General features: G+C 40.2%; 1 long non-coding RNA gene across 2 annotated transcripts; it reads left to right on the top strand.

The window, feature by feature from the left end:
* Positions 1-3938: 3938 nt before the first annotated feature.
* LOC121688565 lies at positions 3939-5873 on the top strand. 2 transcript variants are annotated; one of them, XR_006024631.1, is made up of 4 exons: positions 3939-3981; positions 4201-4288; positions 4597-4642; positions 5204-5873. It is a non-coding gene; the product is annotated as an uncharacterized LOC121688565 (long non-coding RNA). The 2 variants fall into 2 exon arrangements; XR_006024630.1 differs by having other exon boundaries at positions 5220-5873.
* Positions 5874-8048: the final 2175 nt, after the last annotated feature.

Genomic DNA, 8048 nt, shown 5'->3' on the forward strand with positions numbered 1-8048 from the left:
GTATATATACTTATACTTAGTGTATGACTGCATTATTTTATGTCTTCCTCCAGGGAAATAGCCACTTGCTGCAGATGTTGTGGCACAAAAATCCAGTAAAACTCTCCTGCCCTGCATCAAGCTCAGACCAAGTCTCACCAGCTTTATCCACTACTCCAGCTCCAACTACAGAAGCACCTACCACAGCTGCCGGGCTTCCTCCACAGAATCAACAGTGGATGCCCCCCTTCTTTGGAGGCTACTACCCTGTAATGCCTGTGGAGACTCCCTCTGAAACTACTGTTGAACCTACCACAGCTGCCGTGCTTCCTCCACAGAATCAACAGTGGATGCCCCCCTTCTTTGGAGGCTACTACCCTGTAATGCCTGTGGAGACTCCCTCTGAAACTACTGTTGAACCTACCACAGCTGCCGTGCTTCCTCCACAGAATCAACAGTGGATGCCCCCCTTTGGAGGCTACTACCCTGTAATGCCTGTGGAGACTCCCTCTGAAACTACTGTTGAACCTACCACAGCTGCCGTGCTTCCTCCACAGAATCAACAGTGGATGCCCCCCTTCTTTGGAGGCTACTACCCTGTAATGCCTGTGGAGACTCCCTCTGAAACTACTGTTGAACCTACCACAGCTGCCGTGCTTCCTCCACAGAATCAACAGTGGATGCCCCCCTTTGGAGGCTACTACCCTGTAATGCCTGTGGAGACTCCCTCTGAAACTACTGTTGAACCTACCACAGCTGCCGTGCTTCCTCCACAGAATCAACAGTGGATGCCCCCCTTCTTTGGAGGCTACTACCCTGTAATGCCTGTGGAGACTCCCTCTGAAACTACTGTTGAACCTACCACAGCTGCCGTGCTTCCTCCACAGAATCAACAGTGGATGCCCCCCTTTGGAGGCTACTACCCTGTAATGCCTGTGGCGACTCCCTCTGAAACTACTGTTGAACCTACCACAGCTGCCGTGCTTCCTCCACAGAATCAACAGTGGATGCCCCCCTTTGGAGGCTACTACCCTGTAATGCCTGTGGAGACTCCCTCTGAAACTACTGTTGAACCTACCACAGCTGCCGTGCTTCCTCCACAGAATCAACAGTGGATGCCCCCCTTCTTTGGAGGCTACTACCCTGTAATGCCTGTGGAGACTCCCTCTGAAACTACTGTTGAACCTACCACAGCTGCCGTGCTTCCTCCACAGAATCAACAGTGGATGCCCCCCTTTGGAGGCTACTACCCTGTAATGCCTCCAAAGGGGAAGAAAACTCTCTAAAACTACTGTTGCACCAACTACGGAAGCACATTCTACAGCTTCCACAGAATCAATGTGGAATCAATTCAACAGCTCTCCAAAACCATTCCAATATGTGTCATTTAATGCATATATTAAAAAGTGTATTTGGAATTTAGTTGTCCGAGATCATTTGTTCAAGCTGCTTGTCGAGGGTTTTACTGACTACTTGTCTCATGGTTTAGCCAAAACTGAAAGTTTAAACTTCTACTGCCATATTGCTTTATGTGTGCATGATAATGGAGATCAAGGTTTTAACACGATCCAAGTTGAGTCTTTGTTTCTACTCAAATGTGCCACAGGCAAGGATGAGGGTTTTGGGAGTCTGTACTCATCCTTCAAATTTTATTTAGCTCAGTTTCTCTTCAGATAAAGAAAACAGATGGTCCTGCACTGATGACACATCTGCAACGCATAAGCAAGTAAATAAAGCTTTGGTGTTGAGTATTCTAAGATTATACTACAATTGGATTCTTTGGAATTATTTGTTTCTGATTGGCCAAGAGACATTCCATTGAGTTGTTTGTTTTTTCTTTCATAAAGATGCATTAATCACTTCTATCAAAATATATACAATAAAAAAAATCCTTGATCAATGAAGTTTAACTTTTTTTTCTTTCTTGGGGGAAAAATGATTTAAAACAGTATGTACAATGTAAAATATGTAGTTTATTTGGTCTACACTACTGAATTTTAATGTCAGTCATAATGGTGGGACTTGGAGAGCCAATTGTTTTCTGAGGTGCTACTCATTGTGAAAAGTTTGAGAACCACTTTTCTAGGAAGTTTAAGCATACTCCCCACAGAATGCAATAAGCCTGCTGGATGTCCTTGGGCCTTTTGTAGGCATGGGTGACATGCACCAACAACTATCGCTGATCACCAATCCCTGAGCACTCTCGGGGATATACCTCTGCGTTATTATTGGTTGGATGTCAGTGGTTCAGAGTTCAAATTATCAATATACACTGCTCAAAAAAATTAAGGCAACACTTAGTTTTCCACAATTGTTAAAACACATTTTTTGAAACCTTCCACCCTTTTCTCCATTCTCAAACTACATTCACAGAATGTCTGACAGTTCTTTCAAAACAAAAGTTTTACTTGTGCTCAGAACCAAACAGTGTCAGAGTACCGATCCAGTGTATGATTGAAGTGTTCCCTTAGTGTTTTTGAGCAGTATATTTGTTAAACAGATCCATGTCATTAATATAGTTGCATGGGGAGAGGTCTGACAACATATTTAAAATAGCTCACTCTGCCTTTGTGTGCTTGGCCCTTGATTAAAAAAACAGGCAGCTGCAAGCCTCACCACAATTTCAAATATATCCACACTGTAAAGTATCAAATATGCAATTAGCCATGCCTGAACATATTCTGGTAGGTTTTCCAGTGTTCTCTGAAATACACCATGAAGACACGACTTTGCACACAGCAAAAAAATGCTGTTTGCTCAGGATAAATTTGATACAATCAGACTTGTTACACCTACACACACACACACACACACATACAAACCCACATGCATACAGACGCCTAAACACACGCATATGCCCACACACACACACACTTGCACACAAGTACACACGCACGCACGAACACAAACACAAACAAGCACACGCACATATGCACATGCACACAAACACCTCTGCATGAAGTAAGCCCAGTTGACTATTGAGAAAAGGCGCCTATAACCATTCACAAAGGGACACAGCCTGAACGTCTGATCAAAACATATACAATTTAAGCCTACAGTACTTCAGAGTTGAGATGACCAACTTTAGAGGAACGTTCAAAAAGTCATTTAATCTGATTGTTGAAGGTAGGAGGTTAACCTCTTGGGTTATGTTAATTATTGCTGCAATATTATAACTTCAGAGCAACATCCCTTGTTAAGTTAGTTTAGTGTTTAATATACGAGACCTGATGTTGACTCTGATGTTTTTGTGTCAAACTGGGTTTAATGCCAAAATGAAGGTTGAATTTAAAGCTCTCCTCCCCAACAGATGTCTGAGGTGTCAGAGGGGACATCAGTGACTCTGACCTACACTGCTGCTGCTCCCTGTCCCTCTCAGCCTCCTACCATCACCTGGTCTCCTCCCACTGGGAACACACACTCACATACAAGATGAGGAGAATGGCAGCAGATCCCTCACGTCTTTTTTGACCTTCACTGCTTCCCCTAGTCACCATGGAAAAACTATCTCCTGCACAGCCTCTTATCTCAGACTGAATTTGAACACTCCGCAAACCAGTGCTGTGCAAACACTAAGAGTCTGGTGTAAGAATAACTTTTCATTTCTAATCGATGGCTGTATTTCTGCTGTATAAAGATTTCTCAAACTGAAGTCCTCGACTTTGCATTCAATTACTTTCAGTGTATATTTTAATATATTTTTTGTTTTAAACTCAAGGCCATACCCTTCCCCAGTCTCTCCTGTAGATGTCGTGGCCTCTGTTGTGAGTCCTTCAGGTCCAGCAGCAGGGGGCAGTAGTGTGACTCTGACCTGTAACACAAGTGAGGCCAACACTCCAGTGCAGAACTACACCTGGTTTAGAGGAGACCTGCACACCCCTATAGGATCTGGACAAACCCTCACCTTTAATCTAAGCTCCAGTGATGAAGGACAGTACTACTGCAGGGCAGGACATTCACAAGGGGGAAAGGAGTCTGATGCAGTGAGACTGGTGATTAAAAGTATGTTTTTTCACTTAATTATGTTTAATGGTATGACTTCAGGTCAACGTCCAAAGAATCTCATTATTTGAGTCTTTGTATTTTTTCTGCATGTTGTAAAACCTGTATTGCCACCCTTTGACTAAATCAAAGTTCTCTTAGTAAATTCCCAGGCAAATCTGATGATATACTTTCTATCTGAAACATCACCATATCAATGAATCATACATTATTTCCCAGAACAAAGCCAAAGTTTCCTGGCTATAGGAATCACGGTAAAGTGTCTGGCTGCATTTATCATAACCATCTTGGTCATTGATGTTGTGAGGTAAATATTTTGCACTTATTGTTTTGAAAAATGTTTTCACATTATGGAATGGTTAAGACAAGTTTTCAGAATATTATACACTTCCCTTTTTTATGAATTCATAATTTGACCATGCAAATTACAGAAAATAATTGTTCATGAAAAACATCCAGTATCTTTATAGGTTGCTCTGTCAAGTATTTTAAAACATTCAAAATGTTCTATTGAAATACAAAGTTGGAAAGACGGCAGAGAAAACTGTTCAAAGTTTTTTCTTCTGTATTCAGTTACTTAGCAGTTCGTCTTTTATGCTTGTTTTTGTTTTTTAGGTGGCAAAAATCCCATCAGAAGATAAAACCGGGTGGGCATCGCCAGGTAAATTAACTTCAGTAACAGATAAGAGTGACATGACACTGTCATAACCCTACCACTAACCTGTACACTCGGTCAAAAACGGTAACACTTTACTTTAGGTTTCTAAATAAGAGTGACATGACATAACCCTAACCCAACTTGTCATGACAAAACCCGAATAACACTTGACAGAAGCGTGTGACAGAAGCATTATGTCTTAAACGTTTATGTCTTGTTTATTATGTTTATGACATGTTCATGACAGTGTCATGTCACTCATATGTAGATCCCTTCAAGTAAATTGTAACCCTAACTTCTTTACAATAGTGTCACAACAAAATGGTCATTATTTTTACAAAATGAAAAAGAAAAGCTTATTTCTAAAATAGTCATAATTACGTCGTTGTGGAGCATTCAGGACAAATGACTGTAAGAGTGTGGTCTACGATTTGCAGTGAGATTATTCATTTTTATGTTTCTGTGATCATGCGTCACGCACAACACTGTGACAATCCCCCTAACTGGAAGTCTCTCTCAATAAAAATGATGACATTTAATATAAGGATCCTAATTATATTTTAGTTTTTTCTTCAAACAGACCACTGACCCAGATGATCAAGGTCGCTCCATTCATGTCCGAGTTCCTCAACCTCCAGCTGATCCTGATGAGGTCGACTATGAGGATCCAGACGGGCCCTCTGGTGTCAGACTGGGTTTGACATCTCTACTGCTTTTAAAGTGCTCTAATATGCCTGGCTGTTGATTAATGATGAAGCATTCAATTATCATAAAATGTAACAACAATCATCCACTGATCACCAGCATCTCAACATAATGTCATGTCATCACTTACAGGTATATCTAGATTTTATTAGACCATTCGAGTGTAGCAGCTACTGTCATACCTGAAAAAAGTGTAGCCTATGCATCAGTGCCACTTATCTTTAATGCTTTAGAGCAATGGTAGGTAGTGTAGGCCTAGTTGCTAAGGACCTGGGAAAGCAGTAGGCAGGAAAATGTGTGGGTTCGATTTCCGGCTACCATGTTGTACCCTTGAGCAAGGCACTTAACACTGAGTTCCAGGGTGACTCGTAACTCATTTATATTTGTAAGTTGCTTTGGATAAATGTGTAAGTGCAAATGATGTAGTGGCTACATTTGCCCGTAATGATTCTTTTGACTTTCTGCAGACTGCACTAATGCTAAATGTAAGGTTATTCATTTCATTTAATTTCATTGGCTTCTATTGCAATTGTCCTCCTCATTTCAATATGAATAAAGTTAAACATGTAAAAGTTGTATGTTTTTCTTTTCCAACAAATTCTATACATGATGAATTCTATTACATACAGAATACAGAAGAAAAATGTACAGTAGTAGGACAAAAATAATATTTGATATAAGGGACTGGAGATAAGTCTATCATTGGTGTGAAAGATACCTCACACTTTCACTGTAACCCAAACTTACATAGAGACTGGGGCATGTGGGCTGTCTCTTTCAGTGTTTAAAGGAAGTCAGCTCATTTTACAGCTGCGTAAGTGATCAATTGACTCTGATACATGCTGCTTATGTAATTCTACATTGTGACGCTGTAAATATCTGCTGAAAAGCTGTAGACCTTCTTCTCCTCTCGTTCTTTAAGGCTACCGGTAGTTGTAGTTTATAATGCCATGATTAATGTATGGCCACTTTTGGTCCCAATCAGATAGAACACGCTTAACAGGTTGCAAAAAGTGAGGCACCCTCCAGGGCACATAAACAGTGTGCCAAACATTTACTGTCTATACAAAACAGCAGAAAAAATACACTTCTCACTGCATAAAATGCCCCCTTTCTAATGGGACCCTTAAGACCAACCTGGATGACCAGCCTAATCAAACCACATGCATTTACATGATGAAGAAAGACTGTGAGAACTACATTTTGATGATCTTTTTCCATCAGATCTTTTTCTCATCACAGTCAGAGATCTGACCTCAACAAGTTTATGATAAACAGTGACTTGTGACCTCTGAAACGATACAAGACTACAAGTCTTTTTTGTGCTGCTTCTCTCAAGGCGACAAGGAGTAGCATTCTGGTGAGTGGCCGCTCATTATTTCTGATTAAATATAGATGGTTTGGAAGAAGTATATGAAAAAGCGATATCTTGAAAATGTAGAAAGATGCATTCTGCTGTAAAAGAGGAGAGATAAAGTCCAAATAAAAATAAAGCCCAAACAAGGTTTATGCTCTTCTCCAGATCCACTACGGACACCAATAACCTACATAGTATAGGGCCTTGGTATTGTGAGTTCAGGAGTATAAATATTTTTGCATCTGTTTGGATAAAAAAACTACATTTTTTAGCTCATATTAACTCCCTGACCACTATGTTAAGGCAGAAGCTGGGGACTCTACCCCAAACATTCTCTGCCAAGAGTGCAAGTTAGTGTTTTTTTTTTCCGCTGAAAACTTTGGTCTCAGATAATCAGCTTTATCAGTTCACAGCTATGAGAAGGTACTGAACTCTCTGTGTTTTTTTTTCCATCAAGCAAGCACAAGTGTTTCCATCTCACTTCTTTAAAGTTCCTTGTACATCCCATTCAGTTGTTGAAATAGTCAGTCTCTCTCTGAGTCACTCTCTATCCTGGTTATTTCTGTGAGGACATTTGAGTCCGTGTCAGTCCTGGTGCGTCTCTGCATGTAAACTCAGAGGTGATGCTTTAGTGGAGATACAGTTTTTTAATAATCTTGACAAGATTAACACAGTTAACCCAATCAGTGCAGCAAAAAGGTAAGGGAATCTAAAAGATAAGCAGAGATAACTTTACGTTTTAATCCTGATGAATTTCTTGTCATTAAAATAGAGTTCAGGCCTTATTTGCACACCACCAGACTGGATATGAAACAAAGCATTCAAAAATGTGTTTGAATGTGAACTTTCAGCTTTAATTCAAGGAGTTGTGCAAAATTATTTCATGAATCATTTAGGAACTACGGCCATTACAATTTGTATAACTGAGAAACTATATATGGGGACTAACAGTTATCAGGAATTTTGCATTTTACATTGGATACTTTTATTTCCCTCATCTATGATAGACACTATGTGGTGACAGTAATATAATGAATGACAAATGCTGCACCTCCTCACCCTTAACAAACAGGATCATGCTTACTAGTGTGTGATGGTGTTGAGGTCTGTAAGGCACATTTTGTAGTGTAGAGCTAGGCTGAAATCTCTACGGTTTACGGTTAAAATGGGAGTGGTTTGCCAGAGAATATGTGTTTCACTGATTTTGCTGTTTTTGCTGAGTGCTGCTCAGATGTAGGAATTCTTGAATAAAATGCAAATTATGTCATAATTAAATTGTCTTTTTTATATTAATTCTGTCTGCGGTTGTTGGTCAGTGCACTTTTGTTTAACCATTGTGTGTTTAAC

Source organism: Alosa sapidissima, chromosome 17 (assembly GCF_018492685.1).
Source record: "Alosa sapidissima isolate fAloSap1 chromosome 17, fAloSap1.pri, whole genome shotgun sequence".
NCBI classification, from domain to species: Eukaryota; Metazoa; Chordata; class Actinopteri; order Clupeiformes; family Clupeidae; genus Alosa; species Alosa sapidissima.